This window comes from Manacus vitellinus, unplaced genomic scaffold (genome assembly GCF_001715985.3).
Source record: "Manacus vitellinus isolate BGI_N305 unplaced genomic scaffold, ASM171598v3 scaffold_4_pilon, whole genome shotgun sequence".
Lineage (NCBI taxonomy): Eukaryota > Metazoa > Chordata > Aves > Passeriformes > Pipridae > Manacus > Manacus vitellinus.
The window spans coordinates 7,658,147-7,683,718 of record NW_021940604.1 but is presented as its reverse complement, the minus strand read 5'-3'; the positions used below and the strand labels follow the sequence as shown (position 1 = coordinate 7,683,718).

Below are 25,572 nucleotides of genomic sequence, written 5' to 3'. Positions count from 1 at the left end.
TGCAATTTTTCACCTTCTGCAATCACCACTGACTCTCAGAAAAATAAAACGAGCTGGTGTGTTAAAGAAAAAGACCTCACATGATCATAAATGTGAAGATTTTTTTTTAAAAATCTTTATAATTTTATTTTATTTCAATAACTTCTATTTTATTCTCTTGCACATGTGGAGGAGTGGAGTTAAACAAATTACTAGTAGATTATGGTGCATCACCAATGTTTGGTTTCCTTATTTCACGTTCTAAATATATGCTATTAAATGCTGCCAATGAATGTTTTCTAATTATTTTGGTGTCCAACACAAGAATGAAACGGTCTGAAAAATGAGGCAATGCAACAGCAGTTAGCTTGGACACAGCTACAGGACAACTGTTAACTATATATTCCTATAGCTGAAGCAAAAATTTTGCTATATTTGCCCCATGAAATCATATTGACTTGACCACAATTCACAATCATAATTTGAAACTGGCAATAATGAAAAAGCAAAACCTCATTTTACAATACAAAGGGCATAAGTCTTCATTATAATTATCCTACCCATTACAATTCTATCACCTCTCTGTCACTACCGCCTGAGCCTACTCTCACTGAATTTGGGGGGAAAGCTCCAGTAACTAAATTATGCAATCTCAGTCACAGCTAAGCAAGTCATTTGAGCATATGCTTAATTCCATTTCTAATTATTACAGTAAATTCAGCAAAGCAAAGCATTTGCTCAAGTCAAAAGTGAATAGGTGGTGTGCATCTTTCTGAATATGGGTTTTTCAGAGACTGAGGATGTTGCACAAAACTTCCTTTGACTTCCTTTTGAGCTCATCAGGCTGGAGGAAGGTAGAATTCATATGTTAGTAATTAAACTGTCACTCACGCATGTAAAGTACTAATATTTTTAAAGTACTAATATGGATGAGCACTAACTCATCCACAGATAGGTTAAGTAAAAGTAAATTTTAAGAAAGCCATGGGACATATCCTTGGAGTGGACACAGACAGATATACATACTACTCATGGATTGCAGGGACCACAGAGGCAGATGGAGATAACACAGAAAAGATGAGGTAAGAAGCTACCATAGGAAATTCTGTACGTTCAGTATTGCTGATAAAACTTGCTAAGCCTTTTCACAGGAGCTTTTCTTATCCACTGGAAGAAGAGTATAAAATAATGGGCATTTCAACTCCTCTGTTTACATTTCCCTCACATGGGAATGAGGAAAGAGTGGGGATAATGAACACACTGCTGTGATAAGGAATGTGGCTCTTCCCTTTATGGACTGAAGTAACTGGGCAGCCTCTAACATCATCTGAAACCTTTTCTTTTTCTTTAAATTTCCTTTAGTCTTAGCAAGCAACATTAATAGAGATGACTGCCAGGCAAGCATGGATCGCCAGGAGCATTCCTTGGCTGCAGACAAGTGGGAAAGGAAAAGCCTGTTGCATAGAGCAGGGTTGCAACCAGTCACAGGAAATTCACGCCCAGCAGCAGGCTGCATGGCTCACTTGCCTCTGCCCTTCTCCCCAGATGAAGGAGCCTTATCTACCTTCACATTTTGTCTCAGAGATCAGGAATCAATTACAAACACCATGGGGCTGCCCTAAATTATGCTCCGCTGTCCAAGGCTGCTTTCTCCCAAGCAGGTACCCCCGGACAAGGCTGTGGGGCATGTGGGGAAGGGAGTGCTGAAAGCCAGAGTCTACCTGTTCTTCAGCTCCTCCAGCTGTCAACCCACTGATTTGCTCTCTGTTTGAAACCACAATCTGTCCCTGCCCCAAATGTGCTGCCAGCTGTAGAGTATAAATGTTTGCAGAAATTAAACAACTCCAGCAAAATACACATTATGCAAACATCTCATCTCTTCCCAGATGACACAACATGGGGCACCAAGCACAAACAAAAATGGACCAAACAAAGTGCAGAGGCATTGTGGGAAAAAACTCATTTAGTGAAGAGCTTCTCTGCTCTCCTTACAGCCATTAGGACAGCGATAATGCTGAACTGGCTGGCCAGCCATGAAAATTGGATAAACTGAGACACAGAAGAGACAATTGAAAGCAAGAGGACAGACAGCAAAAATAAGTGAGACAACAGATGGAAAGCAGAAATGCAATGTCTAAACTGCAGCTCTAATGCTGCTGGTAACAGTCACGTTCAAGAGTAGTTTGGTTTGCTTTCCGATTTTGGAGAGGACAAGAGTTTTCTTTTTTAAAAAAAACATCTTGTTAGCTGAACTGCTGTGGGTTATACCCAGATAGTTTGTGGGACAGGAAAATTATTTCTCTCCCTACCAAGAGTGCAAAAACACTTCTAAGAAAGGGCAAAATTCTGACACCCTCTGGTGCACTAGTTGTCCTAGTACTGTTGGAAGGAGAGAGGAGTGTTACATCATTAAAATCTATATCCACAAGTGTAAGAGCTGTGTTTTAGTTGCTGCTGGCCAGGGTCAGTCCCTGGCGTTGTTCAGAGCTCTCCCATGGCAGCACAACTTCCTTAGCCTCTCCCTTACTCGCATGACTGCTACAATTAGGCAGGAAAAGGGTAGTTATTGTTGTAGCAATGTTCTTATAGATTAATTTGGCAGCTTTTCTAACAGAATTTTAGCATAGTTTTGATAACATGCAAGTATGGGAAAGAAGGATTTCCACATTGGCCAAAGAAACAGTTGTGGCAAGACTACCTATTTTTAACATGGTTTATTCCAAGCACTATTTCAGACACAGTATTTTCTCTCCCATCTGTTGACACAGTTGTTTTGTTTCTCTAAAGACACAGTTGTCTGTCTCTTGGAGAAAAAAACCCAACATCAACACCATGAATAATTGCACAGAAAAACACGAGACCGAAACCCAATCAGTGATCTAATAAAAAGGTAATGCTGGCAAAGCTTTATGACTGAAGTATAGAGCAATTCTTCAGATGCCTCTTAAAATTTACATCAGGTTTTGCCTTCTCTGATATTTTAATTGTGACTGTGAATTTTTAAAATTCAGATCTGGTATACTCAACAACTAACTGAGATGGTTTATTGATCTAAGGAGTCTGACTGCAAACCTGCCATCAGGGCAATGTACCGTTGTTTGTTTGTGAGGAATGCAGACACAGAGCAAGATGCAAACACTTTCTTTAATAAAGGAAGGAAAATCTAATGAGAGCACCAAGGGGAAAAAAATAAACCCCAAAACCTGATAAAAATTAAACTCGTATAACAGGACAAACATTAAGCAATCCTTCTGATACTCAGGTTGCCAGACTCTTTTCTCTGATTTTTGATGATAATTCTTTTTCCTTGTTGGATGGAGTTCATGGTTATGATCTTGCAGGCAATCTGAAAACCTTATCTCCTCTTAAAGGCATTTCAGGCAGCTTGAGAGTTTGTAGATGGAAGCAAATAAAACTGAAGCATGGCTAAGGTAGGACCTCTGCAGATAACAAAAGCAGCTCTGTTCTTGTAGGACAGCCTATTTGCTGGGAAATTTGCAATATGAAAACCTGATATATTAAAGGTCAAGACTCCAATACAGAGCAGACTCATCTGTATTGTGTTTTAATTTCTTTTTATGCCAAGAGGTGCCTAGGGTCCTGCAGAGGTGACAGAAAGATAAATCATGCATGACAAACTGGAACAGAAGACAAGGCTGTATCCAGAATAGGATAGCTCTGCTAGTGCAGCTGTCCTAGCAAACTGTACTGACAGCATTCCCAGCACAGCCTTCCTTCATACTAGCAAAATCACGTTATTTGCTGGCACAGCTTTTTCCTGAGGTTCCTCTTCCCTCATCCAACAAGCTAAAAGTGTTTCAGTAAAAGTAAAGGTTTGTCCTTTACTTTGTCCACAGTGAGAGTTTTGTGTGTGTCAGTCAGGGATCAAGTCAAGAATCACACCTCTTTACACCTGTGGCCAAGACAGTTATGACAGCAAAAATCTGTAAAATAGGTACATTCTTCCTCTGACTGGACTGAGAAGTCCTTTGTAAAGACTTCAGTACTGGCTGCTGCCCCTGTTGGGAATCCTACCTTCTCATGCACTTTTGGAGAAGAGATAAAATGTCTCACCACACATGCCCTGATCAGAAAGGTTATGGTATTTCCACAAGTAAAAAAAGTCTCCAGCACGCCTATGACTGATCCCAGCTCCTGCTCTATCCCTCTTTTGTAGAAGGCTCATTCACCTGGTCCTGCCCATGTCAGCCAGGCTCAGCCTAGGCTGAGCCCCCTTGCCCAGAGCCGAGGGAAGGAGGAAGCAGAAAGCAGTGGGTGTGGTGCTGCTGCCTGCTGCAGGCACAGCCTTCTCCCAGGATGGAGAAGGACCATGATGTCCAGTAACATGGGGGAATATTATGCCAAACCAAGTGCCTGGGACTATGTGGGCAGTTTAAGAAAACAACCAAATTCACCAAGATTATGAAAACTATAGCTGATTTAAGATGTATTTTAAAAATAATTTTACAGCTTTAAAAAGCTTCCAGGAGGTATGTGAAAAGATATTTTCCAGATGTGCTATAGGGTATTACCTACTGTTCACAATCACCCAAGTGATTTAAGATTTTAAGACTGTTGCCTATGATTTTCATAAGAGAATGGGCAATGACTTTAACATGCCCTTGAGGAAATTAAGATCAGCAAAGGATCTGGCAGCATATTCATACGTGGTTTTCAGCCTGTTAAAAGGGCTTACCTGCTTACCTGCTTTTGGTTTGGCAATGTCTACAGCTGTGGTCATTGGTCACCCAGTATTATCTAATTTTTTTACAAGACCTATTTCTGGAAGGCTGGACCTAATCCAGGCTACTATGGTTTCCACAGACAGGAAGCTTGAAGGTTTGGGATTAAAACAGCAGGAGGTTGAGAAGAAAATTGAGGACCTGGAAATAACAACTGATAGTCCTGATGTAATCATCAGTGGGAACACTGCAGCTCTGAAAAATGTATTCAACAGCCTGCAGAATAATCTCAGATAAGGTTTTGGAGGCCAGTGGAAAGCTTCTGCAAGGACAGTTACAAGACAGGTTTTGGTACACTTTTGCATGAGTTTCAACCATTTCTCTTCAATGTCATGCACAGAAATCCACAATACAAAAGCCTGTAGCTACACGAGCTACCCCAGAGTGTCTCATTTAAAGGACAACTGTTGCTGGCTAAGAGCTAGGACAGCTCTTCTTCCTCTAGCTATGGAAGCTGAAGGTGCTTCTGTCCCACTTGCCCCACACTGTCTGAAGGCTCACATTTCCTGCCTCATTCAGTATGAGCCCTCCACTGACCTTCAACCAAAGCCAACCCAGATGGTTTTGCCTGAACTAAGAAACAGAGCACTTCCACAGCTCTTTCAACAAGTAGTGTGATGGGGCAGTAATTTCCAGCTAGTAAGCAATGATGATCCATGAGCAGAGGGTAATTTTTAACCTTTGCATCCCTTGCAAAGGCAACTCCTGTCCACTGTCTGAGATCTGAAGCACAAATAAAGAGTTATAGAAAAGGCAAGATGGAAAGTTTAATCTGGTGTATCAGTACAGTACTAGCTGATGAAACAAGCTTATCAGCAAAATGCTACTGAACTTAAAGCCCTACGTAACAATTATCCATGATGTGGTAGTTGGACAGAAGACTCCTTACTTCAGAACAGACACACGGGTTTTAGCCTGAATTTTCAGAACTCATGAATGTTGTTGTAGACAAAGTACCACCTTGAATATAATTTTTGTGATAGCCAAAACAAGTAAGTCAGTATAAAATAAAGACTCCAAACAGTGTAGTAGATCAATCTCTCTCTCAACTACCTTTGTTTACTATCTCCAGAAAACTCATTAAAAAGCAATATCTTTTAAAGAAGAAAATTATTGACCTTTGAAACACAAATGACAATGCAGGTGAACAGAGCATCCACTAAATTTGTTGATGCCTATATCCAAAAGCCAGGTGCCAGCTCGGACAGATACTATACCACTAAATGGCAGAAAGAGACTGGCTGACTTAAAGAGACTGGCAGGGATTAGCTAAACCTGGTTTCTAAGGGTGTTTCATAATAACGTAAGGTATCTTCAAGGCTGGTTGCCCCAGGAACCAGACAAACAGAAAAACTGGTTTTTAAGTCGCCTTTGCTTTCTCTGCTGTGTTGAGCCGAGTTTCGGGGCAGCTGCAAGAAAAAGATTAAGGACTGCAAGGTGGCAATTTCACTGAGACTTGTCCCCTTAAACCCTCAAGGTTTGATTCTATGATAGGGCTTCTGCTCAAAAATTAATAAAACCAGAGAAGTGGTTAGAGGCTACACTGACTGTAAAAGCTCCAACCAAGGAAAATCTGCCCTAGGAAAGGAGTCAAGAAAGGTGCACGGGATTTAAAAATGCTTTCAGATAACAGACTCAACACATTAGGCCCCAAAAATGTTTCTACAAGGAAAACATAATGTTGCTACTAAGTTATATAAGAAATCAAGTTAAAGGCTTCTCATGAAGAATAAAAGACATAACCAACCATAGTGGTCGCTCAGGAACTCAGATATAATGAATGATTAAGAAAGGTAATAAGGTAGAAAAAAAAGGACAAAACAGATCCCTACTGAATTCTACATCTCTAAAGAGTTATTCAGATTCCCATTTAAGTGTTTCCAGAGATTAATACCACCAATTCTCATTCAGGAAGTTACAACAGATATATTCAAATTCAGTCAATTATATCCCAAACTGGTATCTCATTGTTCTAGAACTTTTGTGATCACCAGAAACCACTTACATCATAAAAGATCAAGCACTCAAAGAAAAGAAGCGATTTTTTTCTGTTAGGACTACTTCATGGGAGACAAGCAGATTTAGGAGACCCCAGGAAGATGCTCCAGGCAGACTCATTATACGTGATCAACCTCACATGCCCCTAGGACAAGTAAAACACTTCTCACTGCTTCTCTAAGGATTGCTTACTAATACACCAATCCTACAGTAGTTTCAAACATGATTTAAAGAGGATAAGTAAATGGAGTCAGAATTAACTTTGCTGGGGCTGCTCCATTTCTTTCATTATGATAAGTAAAAGAAATTCTTAACCTGAACTGCAGATGTAGGTTTTGGCACCTATGTTCCAATGTCTTTCATACTATTTCATTACAACTAGTCCTGGCAATGAGCAATGACATCCCCAGTGGGTTTACAGATCATCACAGAAACACGATTAGAAAATTTGATCCAAATATCATAAAAGTCAGTGGAACTTGGACTGAGCCCAAAGAGAAATGATTTTCCCTGCTGTGAGTGATTAGCTATACATTTTGTTGCTTCTGTTGATAAAAGTGAATCTTTGCCCATGCACTAATTTCAGTTACTTAACAATACAGCCTACTTTTGAACAAGATAGTGTAATGAAATAAAACATAACCTGGAATAGAGAAAACATGTCTTCTGTGCCCTGGGATCAAGTAAAAATTCCACTGATTACAGTCACTATTGAGTAAGACTATCACACTATTACCTAAAGGTATGCACACACATATGTACACACACATGCATCAGCTTACTGATCTGTAGGTCCTCTAAACCCTTCCCTGGGAACCAGCACTGTTACAGACATTTGTAGGAAGAGAGATGTAGTTCATGGGGTCAAGTGGACACAGGTTGTATCTCACCCTTTGTATAATATTATACTCTAAAATTTTATACATTTTCTATCTTTAAAATATGGAGACAATTCTGTGGGGGGAAAAAAAAGTTTTATTCTAAGGAAGAAAACAGGATGTTTTAAGAATAGTCTAAGTATTTATAGGATATTATAATTTCAAGCGATTGTCTTTATGAATAAAGACATCATTGAATTTATGTGATAATTACTTGGTTTTTACACCTGCTAGAACATGCAAAGCAATATTGGTTATATTTCTAGCTTACATGCTGTTCTTAGCACAGAGAGCTTTTTTGTCAATATGGTTGTAATAATTCACATACTAACTGGAAAAGCAATTCAATCCGACAAGAGCTGCACCTGAAGAGAACAAAAATCACAGAAACACTTGGGTTGGAAGTTACCTCTAAATGGGTCATCCTAGGTCATCCATAATAGTCACTTATCTAGTCTAGCCATGACCGACTCCACACCCTCCCATGGCAGTTTGCTCCACTGACCTAAATGCTGCATAGCAGTAATCCCTTTCCAATATCAAAAGGTCTAGCAAAGTCTTCCCTGCTGCAGCATAACCACAGTATATCCCCCCCTTTTCTCTTCAGTAACATATGAAAATACCATGCCCTGTTCATTCTAACTCTTGCGTATATATGTGCACCTAAAGCTCTCACTTAGGCTCTCTCCAGACTCAATGTACCTAGATTTCTTCTCTTAAACACTCTTTCATCTTGAGTTTGGGCTTATCCATCTTCCTGAAGAGTCCTGTGAATTGAGGTTACCTTTTGGTCCTTTGATTTTGTAGGCTGAAGAGGATTTGAAATGTTTGCACCAAGTCTAGTTAGGAATTTAATTTATGAGGCTTGAAACTACAAATATGTCATTGCATGTCTCCCTGCTTTAGAGTGGCATTTGTTCTTTCAAATGTAGTATTGTTCTCCCAAGAAACACCTCAAGAAAATCTCACATAAAAGATCGATATTCACACTAATGACATACCTGGAATTTAATACTATTGTTCTTCAGGATGTGCTCTGCAATTCCAGAGAACTTCCATCCAAACATGAACAAGGAGTGTTACCTCCCTGTATAAATATACTGCCCCTCCATTAGGCATTGCTCAGAGTGAAGCCATATCAGCACCAAGATTACTTGAGCATTTACATAGAGCATCTGGAGGCTGTTGAGGCCACTAAGTTTAAGTAGTAGGAACTTAAAAGCTACTTCTGATATGCCTGGTTCGCAATCGTGGCCCATATACTTTATACTTTCACCTGATATATGTGACACCCCTGTACTCCCAACACAGAGGACGTCCAGGAGCACAGGAGAAGCCAGTGGCCTCCTTATGCTTACAGGCTGAGATGCCTGGAGTGACACACTGTGTGTGCAAGGCATGTGCCATTAAACGCCCACCTCTCCTAACTCCACCAAAGCCTAACACAGACCCTTCTGAGTGATGTCTGAGCAACCCATAAAGACAGACTGGGGTGATCAAGTTCTCCATCTGTGACAGAATATCCATGCCAGTTTCAATACCCGAGTACGGGCAACTACTTCCACAGCTGTGGCTTTAAAATACAGTATTCATTTGGTATACCATTATATCATAATGTTATCTGGGACTTAAAATCAATTATTTGCCTGTAACATAAAACAAGTCCATTTTCCCAATGAAAACACATGCCTAAAGAGAGTGGTAAAGATGGGGCTCTCACATGTGAAGACGAGACTTATTTTCCTCTGTTTTGACAAAAAGACTGGTGGACCATGTCTGAAGGGCTCACTCCACTGTTACTTCTAAGAGCTGCAATATAATACTCATCCAACGTGTTTTCAGAATCAGTACAAGGATGGTTTGCATTTCCTAGTTTTTCATTGTTTCAACACAGAGAGGACACTGCTGCTGGGATTGCCTTTGCCTAATGTCAGCATGAGAAGCTGAAAATACAGATTACAATAGCATGGCATGAGCAATTTCTATATTAAAGAGAGAGTTGTAAAGTCTGATGCAAACAGACAAGCGTTATGTTTTCCAACCTGCAGCTCAGAAGATAGGCTTATTGACCATAAAATGATTTATGTAATCCAACTTGTATGAAGTCATGTAGGACCTTGCTTATGCCACTACCTTTTATATATATATATATTATATAATATATATAATATATATATAAAAATTTTTTCCCAAGATAACTGTCAAGTTACATTCCTTATATAATGCTGCTGCAGTGCTAACCTGAAGCATAATGACTGTGCTCATTACAGGGTTATTATGAGTTCTGGGATGAAGAGCTGTCAATAATTTTATTTTCTCCATATAAGGTAAAACATTGTCGTTGTTGCAAAGGGAATCCCAGTTATATCTGTTTGAAACTTTAATTACAGTAATAAACAGATTAAGAGAGGTAACCACAGGTCTCTCTCCAGCAAGGCACGCAAGCCTGTATCTCAGGGGATGTGCAGGACAGGGAAAAGGGATGCTGCAATCTCAGGAATCTCAGCTGCTGGATCAGGCCTTAGTGTACAGTAGTCTTCATCCTTGTACTGAAGATAGTACACAGTACTGCACTGCTCATGGCCAAATAGATTCAATGTTTTCTGTTTAAAACATATAATACCTATACACAGTACATTGTCTTGATTGTTCAGCCTAGCTTTTCTTTATTTTTTTTTGTCATTTTTGCTGTCAGTTCAGTGCAGCCTATTACAGACTGTGAAAGGAAATGGCCTTCAGCAGGGAGTTATATTCCAATCGCACAATCTCAATTTCTTCCAGAAAAAGAGATATTGAACTGTTTCTCCAGTTTTCAGGTAAGTCAGATCCAACTTTCAGATGCTGCCCTCAGGTTGTGTTTATGTTTTGCCAATGACTTCCTATTTAATATACTGCAAAATAAACCGATACCTGTGCAGTTAGGTTCCAAATATGTTACATTTGATAATGACAGTGCAAGTAGGTAAGTAGCTAACTTCTTCCTGTCCATTTATACAGAAGGTTCTTTCTTTTTGGGCATCTTTTCTTTTAAAGACTTTTGATCTAAAGGTCTTTTAAAGGTCTCACCTCTAGGGAACCAGCAAAGTGGCTTTTGTTGCTACAAATTCTTGTAGGAAAAAAGCATAGGTAATCCTTTCCCAGGATTCCACTTTATCCCTTACTGTCAGCATCCAGTTGAGCTTCAGAGTATACGGGAGATTCTGTTCAAAACCTTTACTGGTGTTTGCCCTGGTTTGTTACTGATGTTTGCCTGCATTTCTATTCCCAAACACCAGCCAGGCCTTGTTCACCACAGACTGATGGATCAGTAGGAGATCATGAACCATTGCAATGCTCCCAGCAGTTGCCTCTTTGCCTAGTTTGTCTTTCTGTCCCCTAAAGCCTGTGGGCTACTTCAGTGCAGCCAGGGCTCAGGGCCCAGGCTGATGGATCAGACTGCCCTGCTATCTAAAAGAGAGGTTTTGATGACTAATGTTCAGGTGTAAAGGTCACTAAGGCTGAAATTAAAATCCCATAAACAACATGAAATACAGGCAAGTCTATTTCAGTGTGTGCGTTATCAGAGTTTTTCATTTTTTAGAAAACTAGGAAAAGAAAAGAAATTCCAGCTTTAGGACTTCTGCTCCATCCAGTTCATCTGCCTGCTTCAGGCAGTTCATCTGCTGCAGCAAAATACAAACCAGATATGATGAGATAGCCCTGTTTCACAAGCTCACTAATATAATGCACTTCCACTTCTTAGGCTGCAGCCCACAGCCTGCCACCTTGCAGAGCCTCCTCCTGACCCCAGTCCCAGCATTTTGTACCCTCCACTGTCAGACAAGTAACACAAATTTACAGCTGGAGGTAGGAGAATGGTTGCAAAGAAAGAGCAAACCTTCTCATGCCCACAAACCTTCTCATGTCCCTATACATCCCTAGTGCCACCCACAGCCTCCCCTTTTGGGCTCAGCCCCTGCCTCCACTAGCCCCCAGTCCCTTCTTCTGGGACCAGCACAGGCTCCACTCCTCACCTGAGATGCTGAGGAGTGTCAACCAAGAGTCTGCTGCTGCACAATCCACCCCAAACCATAACTCTAAATGTATCTTCTAATTCTACTCATGTATTTATAGGCCCCTGCATGGGAACAAATTATACTTTCAAAAATATTACAGGAAAATGCTGCAAATGATTGTCATAAAGAACCTCCATCATAATTTCATTAAAAATTAACAAAAAGAAAGCATTAGTGTTGTCCTGCCAACTGGGGGTTGGGAGTGTCTCACATTATTAAATTGAGAAGGGCAGCAATGGAAAGCCTTTTTAGATTGGTGTTTCCATTCCTTCCTCTTTTGCTTGGTTCAGAAGTCCTGCATAATTAATACTGTAGTACTTAATAAATGCTTATGAACCTACTACTTCTCTGCTCTTTCCATTTAATTAGGTGATTGACTTCAGGCATACTATAAATTATAATGACAATTTAATTACTTTTTTAATGTGCACACTTAAAAGATTTATAAACAGGAATAGAGTACCACAGTGCACTGAAAATTAGAAATACCATGAAGGAGAACAGCACAAAGTAATGCCATCTAAAGTATCTCCTCAGTGTCTGAGCACCTGCAATGACTGGGAGATAAGGTATTTAAAGTGTCTGGTACAACCCCAGAGAATTTTGTATTTCTATCTGAATGTTCATGTATGCCTCTTTTAACTTTCTGTTCTAGCATTTGTGTATCTCACTTGGCTTCATGGCCATAAAAAGTTTCCAAGGACAAGTCGGGCTATGGACTTCAGCATCTCTTAGGTAAAGTGTTCACAAAAAGTGGAAGACCCTTTCTCGTCTTTGAAACAAGTCATAAAACTTCTGCATCATTTTATCATAACACAGCCACTGTTAAAATTTGCAGGGGGCCAAAATCTCCTACGATATTCCAGTTGGCACAGGCAAACCGCCAAGACTATGGATTTCATCATCTCATGAGCAGACCCTTCCTAGTCAGGAGACAGAAATGTCTGAGAATATTTCACACCATCAGCACCACATACTATAACAATCCAAGTTAACTCTTCTGATATTGTTGTTACACCATCTAGGACTCATTCCCCTGTTACTTACAGGAATTCAAAAGTTAAGAGAATTGCATATATAACAAACTGAATAAGAATCAGATCCTGGTTTTCACTTCAAACCACTGCTCAAAAAAGTACATTTGCTAAACTAAAAATTATCTTTCTAAATTTAAATAGTTTAAGATAGTAAAAGAAGAGTTAACCTACCTAATTAACCTACCTAAATGACCAGACACTTCCAACTCCTGTCATTGAAAACAAAGAAATCATCTCTATTTTCTACAAGTTACCTGTCATCAACAGAGAGAGATGACAGCATACAATAACATCACACTGTATGCTATACTGGTTAAAATTTCTCATGTAAAAAAGTCATTAAAATTTGGGCTAGAGGAGACACTTTCCCATCTGGGAGCTGAATCTGGTTTGGTGTGACTATTCCTGCCTGTTAATTTAGCAGTACAGAGTATAACTCTACATTCTTAGCATACTTACTGGCATCTCTCTAACCACAACTGCTTACAGAGAGGGAAAAGAAAAAGACTGGGCAATTCACAGTGTGCTAAAAAATTATGGGCAATTCAGCATTTTAAGCATCATCTATCAACAGTGTTGAATAGTCAAAAGGGAAATAAATTTAAATATCTCACCAAGGTAAATGCTGTGATTGTATCTGGTTTTCCTTTTTAATATAGAAAAAAAATTAATCCCAGACGCTCATCTCATTCACTCCCAATGAAGCTGAGTGGAAAGCAAATCAAATCCACAGTTTCTTCATGTGTTTGCCTACCTTGGCCAGCACAGAGCAGGGCCAGAAAAGCTATAGGTAAAAGAGAAAACACCAGGAGGTTGAGCAGTGCGGTGAATCACAGGGAGCCACTTTGTCTGCAGCTTCCGTTCTCCGAGGAGCTGTGCAGGGCTGAAACAATGGTTCTCCTATGAAGCTGCATCTCATCTACCTCATCTACAGCCAGTGATGAATGATGGGTCAAGAGGGCAGCAGACTTTGGGTGCACAACCCTTAAATACTGTATCAAAGATGGCAAAAGGCCATGTGCTTCAATAATACGGCAAATACTTCCTTTTGCTGTATAGCAGACAAATTCCTTCCTCTCTGCTGGTTCAATCTGCAGCTTTTGGTTCACGGCTCAGAGTATGTGCAAGTTCTGTATTCGCAAAACATACATGTAAAAAAGCTGTGTTTTTATTCCTGAGACCATTCAACTGTAAACATTCTCACAGAATCTGTGCTGAAATCCTATGCTTTCATAAAAATGCAGTTCTAGGGGTTTATGGGGTTCATAGACAATAAAAGAAGGCACATTTCACTCATTTGTGAAAATGCATAGTAAGAATCGAAAAAATTGTAAAACTGTAACTCATCCAAACTTTTCATACTGGGTTTGTCTCCTGAAAGAAAATTTTACTGACTTGATAGAAAAGTTCCATAAAAACATAAATTTTGTCCCTGGTTTAAATGAAGAGTAATGAAAGTAATAGGCCTTGTGATATAAAAAAATACTCCATTACTAACAGTTTGACAGTATTGTGCTACCCAATTTAACAAGACATACAAGATGAATTGGAATACCTTCATGACATCAAAATATCTTTATGCAAAATAAAACTGAAGCAATATTTAAAATGTTCTGAAGTAAGATATCTTACTGCCTAAGAGTTGTCAAGTGTTTGTCCCAGTTTAGAGAAGTAAAGTATTTCAGAACCTTCTGCCATTTAAATTTTCTTCCAACTAGTTTTGTCTTCTATTACTCCTTAGCTGCTTCTCTGTATATTTCTCTAGATATCTTTAAAACTGCTCTGAATTTGACAACATAACTTAATGCTCCAACAGAACAGAAAACTGTGGGCTCATGCCTGGTTTCTAAAGGAAGTGGCAGAAAGCAACCTCCAAAAAAACCTCCAAATCAGCTGTGATCATTTCAGCTCACCAAAGCATCAGCAACAGAAGACAACCACTTAGGTGCCCACCCACTCACTCAGCACTAGAAGCCAAGGTAACCCTGTAATTTTGGAATCATTGTTTAATGATTCCATTAAGGCAACAGCACTTAATACTGGAACATAACTTTCCCTTTTTGGAGACTTTGAGGATTTGGTTCACATCAAAATGCTGAAGCGACCAGTGCAGGTTTTCTAGCAGTGCCATGTGGGCAGTGAGGCAGCGAGCTGTGCCATCCCACCGCCCATCTTGCAGTGACGTGGGAAACCTGCATCTCTAGCCTCCAGATGCGTTAGGTATTTTATCAATACCTATTTTGGTACTTACTGAGAGAGTAATTTATTCCAAAAAAGGCTTTTAAAGGCAAACACCAGTTTAAAGAAAATTCCAATCCTGACTTATTTCTTGCCACAACAAATCCAGGATCCTGATGGCATGAAGCAAGAGGGAGGAGCCCATTCACTAGGTTTATCTCCCAAAGCCAAAAGGGAAACCAGTGCAAATAACCAAGAACCCAAGAGAGATTCTCCAGGTTGCTGCCCAAAACAAGCCCCTCAGAAGCAGGGCTGCTCAAGCCGGGGTGGGTGACCAGTCTAGCACACAGAAGCATTGAGGGTCCACGTCCAAGTTGATCATGTAGAGGGCAAGCAGAGCTGACAGTTTTGCATGCAGCATCTTGTAATAACAAAGGTTATCAAAATTACAAGATTTGCTAGATTGGCTGCCTGTAATTGCTGCACCTACAAATGTTCAGTTTCACTTCTCAGACTTATTCAAATAATCCAGCCCACATAGGCCTGCAAACCTGAGCTGCAAGTCTGAATGTGAAAGGGGATTTATTAAAAAACTGCTGGTGCATCTGACCATGACGAAGTGCTAAAAAATAAAAAAGTAGTGAAACGCACTGAACATTTCTGAACCCCAGATTATGTCTGGCCCAGATCCAGTGGACGTTTGATTTCCACTGACTCCCCTATTACAGACTGTTATCTCCCCAAACTGTGATCTAAGGCTAGGATCACAGGACAACAGAGCAAAAGTATCTGTAAGAGTCACTTATTCCATTAGTCAGAAATCAAAAATCAAAAGAGTCACTTGAAACACTAACGGAATGCAAAAACTCATCACTTCCTTCCAGAGCAGGGCAAAAGACCTTATTTGCAATTGTTGATCAGAACAATTCTGTCGTGGCAGAAAATTTCTGGCCTCTATTCACAGCTCTTAAATGGCTCTGTGCCTGGACTCGGGCAAACGATTTGAATTTTCTACGCTTTTTCAAAATCGTAATAAAAAACACCCACCTCACAGAATAGAGGCTTCATCAATGTTTCTAACTCACTCTCAGCTTCTTAAGTAGACAGTCCTGCAAAAGTGCAGAGTACCATTATTTAGATTTGATTTTCTTTTAAAAAAATTAATCCTGTCTTCCTGTCTATTACTTGGTTGGGTTTTTTATTTATTTTATTTTCCAGGTAGGAACAACTGTAGATGCAAAATCAGCATCTCTGCCTGGAGACTGGTCTCAGCCTTCTGCCTAATTCCTATGTGTACGTTGTATTTCTACATCTTCCACAATACATACCATGAGTCTACACACTGGTCAGTAGGACAAGCAATGCACATCCAAATCTGAATGCAGAACAAACAAAAAAAGTGGGTATTTTTAAGAACAAAATTCTTTCCTAAGAACCTCGTTTCTTCCTGGTCACACAGTCTGGGTACAACATGTAAGAAATGGCTTTCTAAGGCACCGTGGTGTCTTCTGAACCACTGCCATTACCCGAGAAAACCCCAGGAAGTGGTTTGGATGAGAAGTTGGATCCGACTTGCGTAGGTATCAGCTGATGTCAGAATACACACAGCACAAAGCTCTAACAATATGGACATTGTGAAACCAGGAATAACCTTCTGTTATCTCCTGCAGTTTGGGAAATCATTTCTAACATGGTGACCACAGAGCTTAGGAACAAGTCAAACAGTTAATTATTCACTATTCTTCCTAATTAATCTCCACTTCAGGCCAAATCTTTGTATGCCTGTAATAACACGAAGATCTCCAGTGAAGGAAACAACAGCATGAGCCTTTGGACCTCCTTCTGCAAAGCAATTCATTTTTCCATAAACAGTTACTATTAAGCAAGGACAAAGCAACAAACCAGACAGCCATCTGTGTAAACCAATTTAAAAGGATGGTGACCTCATAACATTTTTCAAACTAACGCTCTCCATTTAACTTCTGCCACCCCGTCCTGCCCAGCAGAAGCTGGGTTCGAGCAGGTCCTCAGGTGAGTGCAGTGCTTCCACTTTAGGGAAAGCTGGTACTTTAAAGCCACAGTGATTCAAACCTGTGAAAAGACATTGTCAATGAAAATACCTCGGCATATATGGAAGCAGGATAACCTTAGAGGCTGCCCATGCTCCCAGAGGGTGTTGCCACAAAGGTCTGTGCTATGTTTGCCAGCTGAGCTTCCTAGAGGTATGAGGTCAAGCGAGCACAGAGGTTCAGGCCACGGATGGTAACACAATTCCTGCTGAAGCGTGTTCTTTCTTACAACCCAGAGAGAATCCGGAACAAGTACAGATGGCAAGCACATTGAAAAGAAGACAAATCTGACAGCATTAGAGCAAAACTTAGGAATCCAAGTACAGCGTAGCTATCCTGTATGCACCCAAGATGGCCACAGCATCCCCAGAGCCTTCTGCCTCTTTAGATTTGAATCCAATGAAGCTTCAAGCAAAACATGCAGAGTAAAATACCAAATAGAATACCTACAAAACAGGTGCAAGTAATAAACACCCAAGGACATCTCTTGCACAAGTTCACTTGCAGAACTGTCCTTTATTCCATTTACTAAAGTCAGTCAGAGCCACAGAAGAACTGAGAGCAGGGTGCATCAGATGACACCAAACCATTTGTAGTACACAAAGTTGTTTACAAGGGCATGTGGACTACAAACATTTCAGCATCAAAGAAAGTAACTGAAAGAAATGTATATTTTTTTTGCATTTCCAAGCATCAGAACAACGTAACAGTATATGAAGTGTATTTAAGTGGTGGAAGGAAGCATTTGTTTCTCCATTATATAAAGATGATGATTCTAACCCATATAGTGCAGACATGGTAAAAATTACCTCCCACAATACCAAGGCTTGTTACATAGACTCTTTTTTATTTAGCCTGCATTGTCAGAGGAACTTTATTGTTCCCCTGCCACAACGCCTGATGTTTGTGTGCCTGATAGTTGTGTTTGCTTTAAAATAATGGCTGAGACGAAGGTAACTTGCCCTTCTGACCCAGCGTGTAATTGTACAAGTGTTTGTGCAGTTATAATCCATTGTGCACATAAAGTGACATTTCTCTAATTGGCATTTGCTGAACGCAAGGGCACCATCTGCAAATACAGTGGCTTTTTTATTGGCACCCTCTTTAATTATTTCACTCTTCCTAACACAGAATCTCCTTTCAGTTATTAGAGAAGAACAAACCGCTCGTCACCACAGCCACAGTAATACTATATATTTTTTATTACGTACCAGTGAATACTATTAAAGATTAGCCTTAAAAAACAGTGTGGTATTAACAGCTGTCCTGGGAATTTGTTCCAGAAAAGGGAACACTTCTGACCTTTGAGTCCATGTCTCAGTGCCTTTTCGAGATGCTTCAGAACAAAAGTTCAAGCAGCGTCTCCTTTCAGTTTGTCCCATCTCGTGACGTGTAAAACTGAGGACAGAAATTCAAGAGAAGCCAGGCTGGTGCTGTGTTCTCTTGCCTTTAGTTCTGCTGTGTCAGCTGATACTAGCACATGAGGCATATTTCCCTGCTTCCTTTGGTTTTGTCTTTCCTTGGTCCCTGCTTTGAGTCTCTACCCAGCATCTCCACAGCTCTCCTGTGGCTGCCATGTTACATAAAAACTCAAAAATGGCTTAGGAAACATTTAAATCTGCGCTATCTTGGCAAGCAGCTAATCCTTAAAGCAAATGCTACTTACACAACAGAGTGCCTGCATTTCCTAGCCTGTTGTGGAGATGTCATGCCTCATCTCCTAAGGCTGGAAGGAATGCACAAGGCTTCATAAAATAGCTCTGACTTTCCATTTCTACTATATAAGCATCTTGTTATCTGTTTTTATAGGGAGGGAAAATGGGAAAGGGAATTCCTGGAAGAGATTACAATTGTCAAACTAGCTTTTGATATCTTTTAAACAGCTGAAGCATTAATTTTTTGGCGGCACTGTCAAAAGTCTGTGAGGGCTTCCTGACTGCAGTGGAAGAAATAGTACATTTAGTTCAACTACAAGCTGTACTTTTTAAAAAATCCATATGAAAACAGACTCATTATTCATTTTTCTGTTAATATGTGGTTTTGCCCTTCAGTTTCAGTAATCTTTTTTGCAAGATCTTGCACGCTCAAGAAAGAACTGCAACTTAGAGCTAATGTTTTAATAAAATCTTGTTTATACTATAGTCAAACCAGAACAAACAAAATGAAGCTACAAATGACATTTTTATAGGAAGTCAAGAAAGAGATTCATGTGTCTGAATATTTGAGTTACAGTATGGTAGGCATGATTATTATTTCCTGTAAAGCCAAATTGTAGCTTTAAAGAAAGAAGGCTACCCTGGGAATAGAGCATGAATATGACTTGGGCCTCTAAAGAGCAGCTAGATATAAATACCTGACAATTTTAAAGGAAAACTCTCATCAAGTATTCTGAGAATTTTACAATGGAGCAACAGAAAGAAATGGCCATGAGAACCTTTCTGGAGCCTTCAAAATATCACCATGTTGAAATACTGCAAATGCCTCACTTTGTGGAAAATGGGCCAAAAATTTTCATGAAGGTTTGCAGTGAGATAGGCAAGAAAATGACAATTTTTTAAAAGTGATCTTAGAATCCCCGAAATTAGATCAAAAAGGAAATTACCAAAGTCTATTAGATCATCTCATATCCAAGGAAGAAAAATCTATGTAGTATATTCTACAGTATCTTGTCCAGGTCACTTTTGAGTTGCTCAAACTCATCAGCTCCTCTGGTTTCCATCAGGAGAACAGACCCTCAACATAATAATTTTTCTCTTGGTTGTTAAAGTAATACTCCTTTTGTTCATTTGCACCATTTTACTACTGTATACTTCTTTGAGACAGCTATTCCCTTCTAGGTGATCTTGGCTCTGGTGTTTACCACTGTGATATCTAATTTAATAGCAATCCAAGTATAAAATACTAAACTAAAAAAAGCAACTGACCTTCTGATTTGTAGCCTTGCTCCCTCTGTAAGCAGGGGCAAGCTTCTGATGGAATGAGACCTGAGCTCCTGGTCAAGAGGATGAAAAATCACCACCTCACATTCAAAGACAGGCTGTATTTCACCAGTGCATGGCCCTGAGTGGAGGATGAAGATCTACTAGCAAATCAGCCTCAAAGGTTCCTATTATCTTTACTCAATGTGATGGTCCATGATTTGGTTAGACTGAGAAAATTTGGCTACTATTACTTTTCCCTGCATGTTAGTGGAAGGGTATTTAATGAGTTTTCATCTCCTACTTGTAATAACCCCATTTTTTTTTAATTCCCAAATTACAGACTTCCAGATTAGGATTTCTGTCTGGCCTTTGTATATGGAAATAGAATTCCCTGGAGGGAAGGAAGTTTCACGCTGCGGATTGATATCCTACCTCCCAAGCAAGGGACAGCAGATGTCACGACCTCATGGATAGATTTTGTATCTCCTCTGTCCAGGAACAAAAACAGTCATAAGCAGCATACAGAGTAATCCCCAAACATACATTCACTTCACAGCCTAAAAGAATAAATAAGTGTACAAGAAGAAAGCTGCAGAGAGTCCATCCTTTAGGATGTTGGAATAAGTTTGTGAAAACAAAATTACTACCTGAAAAAGAATTTCATTTTTTAACTTAGCTGCTATTATGTCTAACTAGCAGAGTAGCAAGTGACAATCATACTTGAGAAAAAGAAAGGCTGGATGAGTTTCTGGAAAACTTCTCAATGTTAAAGGCCTGTCTGCAGAGGAACAAAGTCATGTCATGAAACTACAGACACTTGGCAAACTCCTCTGCAATCTTGAGTTAGTGCCTTGTACTGCACTCATGTTATTAGTTATTGCCATATCATGTAAATCCTTCAGGACAGTACCATTTCTGAAGTACCCTTGTATTGTCAGGTGTCCTGACATTATCAAGGCTCCTGGGGATGTCAGTGTGTGGCATTTCTTTTTTGCTCCTTTACAGCAAGATTCCAAGCCAATCTGAACACCATGCAAAAGGCCAGGATCTGCCTCAGGAAAAATTTAAATTGGGTTGGAATGGAGCTTCTTCCCTCACTGTCTCCTTGGAGTACAGGACCTCTTTACCCAGGATAACCCTGTCCCTTACCCACTCCTGTCCCAGTCTTCACGTAGGGCTTTGCATCTGAAAACAGGCATCTGGTAGGGAGTGCTGGTGGCTGCAAGCAGATGGACAGGGACGCTGGGCTGAGTCACTGGCAGCACATCACTTGTTGAGCTGTTTGAGGTCCTGCAGGGAAAATGCTCACTTTGTGGCACTTACTTTGAGAAATACTGCCAAGAACAAAAATCACTACAAGAATTACTGCACTCTGTAGATACAGGAAACAAAACAGGACATGAAGAAAAGACTTTGCCACAGGAGTGGTAAAAAGTTTACAGGAGTTGGTGCTGGACTACTGACATATAGGAGGTACCTTCCCATCTGCCACAGTACACAGATTACACTTGCAGTATATTTCTTCTCTCTTCTTCCCCACGTGCAAACAAATGGGTGGATTCCTTTCAAAACTAACTCGATGTCATGTTTACAAATCTATGAGCTTACTGACAACCTGATCCTGGATCTCAACAGTCTCATGAAAGTCACTGGCCACTTGCAGGAAGGACTGAGTTGATGACTAAAGGTTTCAGGACCAAGGTCATCAAGCACAGAATGTACAGGAAGAGCTGAAGTGTTGACTCCAGTCAGCACTATCATTGTACACAGTAACATCAAAAAGATGGAAGGCTCTTCATTCATCAAGTCAATTGGATTTAAAAAATTATATACCACAAAAATGAAATAACAATACCTTTTCTCACTGTTCCATCTTTTCTTTAGACTGTACTTTCACTGCCTTACTTTTCTTCCTCTTCGCTCTTTGTTACTCTGCTCACTACAAATATTAGCAATGTTTATGAGTAACTCCTTATTTTTCCCTACAGAAAAGTAATGCCTAAATGCAGTGACAGATAATTCACGATACCTGAATGAACAAAACCCAAACCAATGAAACTATCCAAGCTCTTCCTCACACAAACTGACCAAAATTGCAGTTTCCAAGTATCTAGGAACTGGTTCAATAATTTCAATGGGACTTTTTGGAAACACAAAGATCACCATGAGAGATCACATATTGCTAACTATAATAAGATGATTTTGAACTAAAACAAACAAAAATATCATGTGCCCTGAAGATGTGAAATCACTACTCTAACTCATATTTCAGAATATTTTTACAACTTATAGTTGGCTCACAGTAGCAACATATATCTACTTGTGTTTATAATTTCATTAATGACTGAGCAGTCACTCTTCAAACAAAACAGTGCTGTCAAAAGGGAGTGCCATGGCAAGGTGAACTTTCTAATTTTTTTTGCTGTTCTTTCCATCCCAGGGCACCTTTTTAGTCTCAAGAGTATTTACGTGCTGTGAGTACTTTGTCAAAATGATACAGAACTATTGAATACCAATTCATTGTTATGACCCTCAACAAATACCCAACACTACAGCAGCTGTACGGAGTGTGCAGTCAAAGATTTAACAGGTGGGACAGAAATTAATTGTATTTAATCTTTTGAAAAAATTCAAAATGAAGCCCCTGATATTCCCATGTCAGATTCAGTCTCCGTTTTTGCCTCCCAATTACGGTAATTACAGTCCTGTGCCCACTGGGAACTACTTGCACACTGAAACACCAACACACTTCGCTGGAGGAGGGAGAGGTTCGCCAATGGAGTTATTACAAGATGCAGCAGTGAATACTTTGACTTTCAGTGAATGTGCTGTATCCCTTGCTCCACAACTCCTAATTATTTTAACTAAACAGATGAGATATCTGGTTAGCCTATGTGCAGGGTGACCTCCAAGATTTTAGAGGTGGTCATTGAATAGGTGAAGGCTATTCTGAAAAAACAAGGCTTTAGCCACTGCAGTAATTGTTCCTCAATTCAAGCTGTGCCAGTAGAACTCGGTGCCTGCACTTAGTCACTGAAGGCAACAGTGTGTAGGCATATGGACCCAGGCATCCACAGGGCGTGACATCACTGCAGGGTCAGCACCTAAATTAAGTTTGTCCCCAACATGACACCTCTGTTGCAGCACATGAAGGTACCTACACACGCTGCCACATGTCAGTTTGGATTTCATCCCTCTGCCTTGGCCTCAGTGCCAAGCATCAGGCAACAGCAGGCAACTTGCCAACACTTTTTCTTAGAAAACGATGACCCTTTCTGGAAACGTTTTGAAGGCCTGCAGAGTCTTTCTGGAAAGGTAATAATGCTGAGCTTTTGCACAAACACTGTAAATGAAACCTACTCTAAAATACTATCACTATCCTAAAATATAATACCCCTAAAAATGGGGAGAAATTAGGTCAATATTGGCCAAAAGATATTGCTGTGTAGCCAGGCATAATGATTCCTAGAAAGCTGAGGTAAATAATAGATATAGCAGCATCAACCAGTTAGCAAACTTCACATTTTCAAAGCACATGCCAGGAAAATCCACTGATTTTTAATGCAAATGACTCAAGATTCATCAAATATTTTTGTGCTTAAGCTTTTACAGATTTTGAGTTATATAACTAGTTTGTCATGATCAAAAAGTCTTACTGAAGTGACTGAAAAAAATAGAAATAAAGGAAACATATAGGAATTCTATAAGGAATTATAGAAATTAAGTAAATCACAGTTCAATGGAAACCTTTCCATTCCCTCCTTTCCCTTGACCTTCCAAGCCTCTTTTAAATTGCGGCTTCTCTTCCTACTGCTTTTGCCAAATGGAATTCTTAACCAGCACTCAATTGTGCAGATCAGATGAGGAAACTCACTTCATACCCAGTGCATTTGTTGGACCAGGATCAGTCTGAAAGGAACAGAAAGGTATACACAACCTGTATGGCTCAGAATGAGCCCATCCACACTATGACAACACACACCTGTAAGCACAGTGTCAACAAAGGCAAAGACAGGGGTTAATTGGCTCCTGCAGGAAGCCTGGTTTCATTCATTAACAGAGACATACGGGCGAGTTAAAATGAAGCTCCTGTTTTCCCTCTGAAGCTTTTCAAGTCTCAAAATCTCGCACAAAGCCCAATCTGCTGTCACCTCAATGAAAAACAATAGCAGGTACTCAAATAAGTAAGACCCGCGTGAGAGTTCACAAGCCCAGCTTGTGTAGAAGGCCACCTGCCAACAGGAAGAAGTGGTGAGGAAGAATTTGGATCCAGCTGCTATCCTCCCTCAGCCAAACAATGCCGCACAATAAACAGCATTAAGGATTTTTTTTTTTTTAATCATCAATCACACTGGGAGTACCCATGTCTGTCATTTTTTCTCCCTGGTTGCCAGGAGAAGGGCTTGAGAGACTTCTGAGCACAAGTTCACAGAGAGCTGATCTCCTGTTTCCCATCACAGCTGTATCAAAGGGATTGAGACAGGAAGAATAAGAGGGAAAGAAGAAGAAATGACAAAGTACCTTGCCGTAGAGCTGAGTCGAGCTGCTAAATTCATCACAGGTAACACAAAAAATCTTGTAGCTGTCTTGCAGCCCCATTTCTCCTGTCAGCTTCTGACAGAAAGGCAGAGTGGACAGAGAAAGAGGGGATAACAGTGTCTGCAGTCCTTCTTTTCTTAATATGAAGTACTGAACACTAGGAAATTAACTACGACTGCATGCTCAGTGGGTCACTGTGGCAGGTGCAACTTAACCTTAAGACCATGTAGCCTACTGCACCTTCAGATTCAGCCCAGGCAGCACCTGGGTGAAGCACTCCAATAAATCCACTCGCCGCTGATAGTCGGTAACAAAAAGGGTTAAAAAAAACAACCACACTGCAGCTGAAAATTCCACAGCATTTCCCTCCGCAGAGCTGCAAACAGCGTGTCTCCCTGGGATAAAATGAACCGACAAACTGCCCTACAGATCAGCCAGTTAAACACATTGAAACGCCACTGCCACCGGCGGACACGGATGGCTGGAGAGCTCGGGAGAGAGCATCACGGTCGCTCGACGCTCCTCCGGCGCGGCCACTTCCTTGGCGTCCGGGAATCGCACCTTACGGCTACACGTCGGCGCCGGATTCACCGCCTTGCAGACGAGGAACCCCCCTCTCCTTCCTCCCCGCCTCAGCCCCCGGTGAACACCCAGTATCTGGGTACTACCTGCGTTTATCAGCAGAGCCATCCCGTGTCTTCAGTCATTCAAGGAATTTAACAGCCTGGAAATTCCTGTTGTCCATTATTTGAGGTCACAGATAAAAGCTAAACAGCAGCCGTGACTCCCATCAATCATAAGTCACTCACTGATAGAGCGTATGGTAGGAGACCTACTGATGTAAGCTAGTCACCAGAGAAAATACCCACTGATGACGCATATCCAGGCACAAAAATAGTTACAGGGCCCCCAAAGGGATTATTCAACAGCCTACATTTAGATATTCCTTCAAGAGACCCGCAGTCAATTTGCTGCTATTAGTTGGCTGGGGAACATTGAAGTTTAAGTTTCCTCAGCAGACATAACCACAAATAGCTGGTTTAAATAAGCTACTGCAATTACAAGCTGTTTTGTAAATTTTAACACTGCATTATAGCGATTAAGTCTAAACAGAACCACTGGCTAAAATAATGCTGTATAGCCTTTGCCCTTACTGTTTACCAATTCCTTCTGCAT

General features: G+C 40.4%; 1 protein-coding gene and 1 long non-coding RNA gene across 6 annotated transcripts in view; one reads left to right on the top strand and one right to left on the bottom strand.

Moving 5' to 3' along the window:
- Positions 1–25,572, bottom strand: part of HIVEP2 (human immunodeficiency virus type I enhancer binding protein 2) — a 103,762-nt gene that overhangs the window by 58,525 nt on the left and 19,665 nt on the right. Inside the window, exon 2 of one of the 5 annotated variants that reach the window (XM_025894730.2) lies at positions 15,915–15,976. The exons of 3 other annotated variants lie outside the window; for them this stretch is intronic. The gene's annotated coding sequence lies outside the window, so the exon portion shown is untranslated. Of the gene's footprint in view, positions 1–15,914; positions 15,977–25,064; positions 25,227–25,572 lie in introns of those variants that run through there. One more of the 5 variants, XM_008932349.3, reaches the window with a different exon arrangement.
- Positions 24,009–25,078, top strand: LOC108639102. Its single transcript, XR_001920267.2, has 3 exons — positions 24,009–24,108; positions 24,252–24,418; positions 24,771–25,078. It is a non-coding gene; the product is annotated as an uncharacterized LOC108639102 (long non-coding RNA).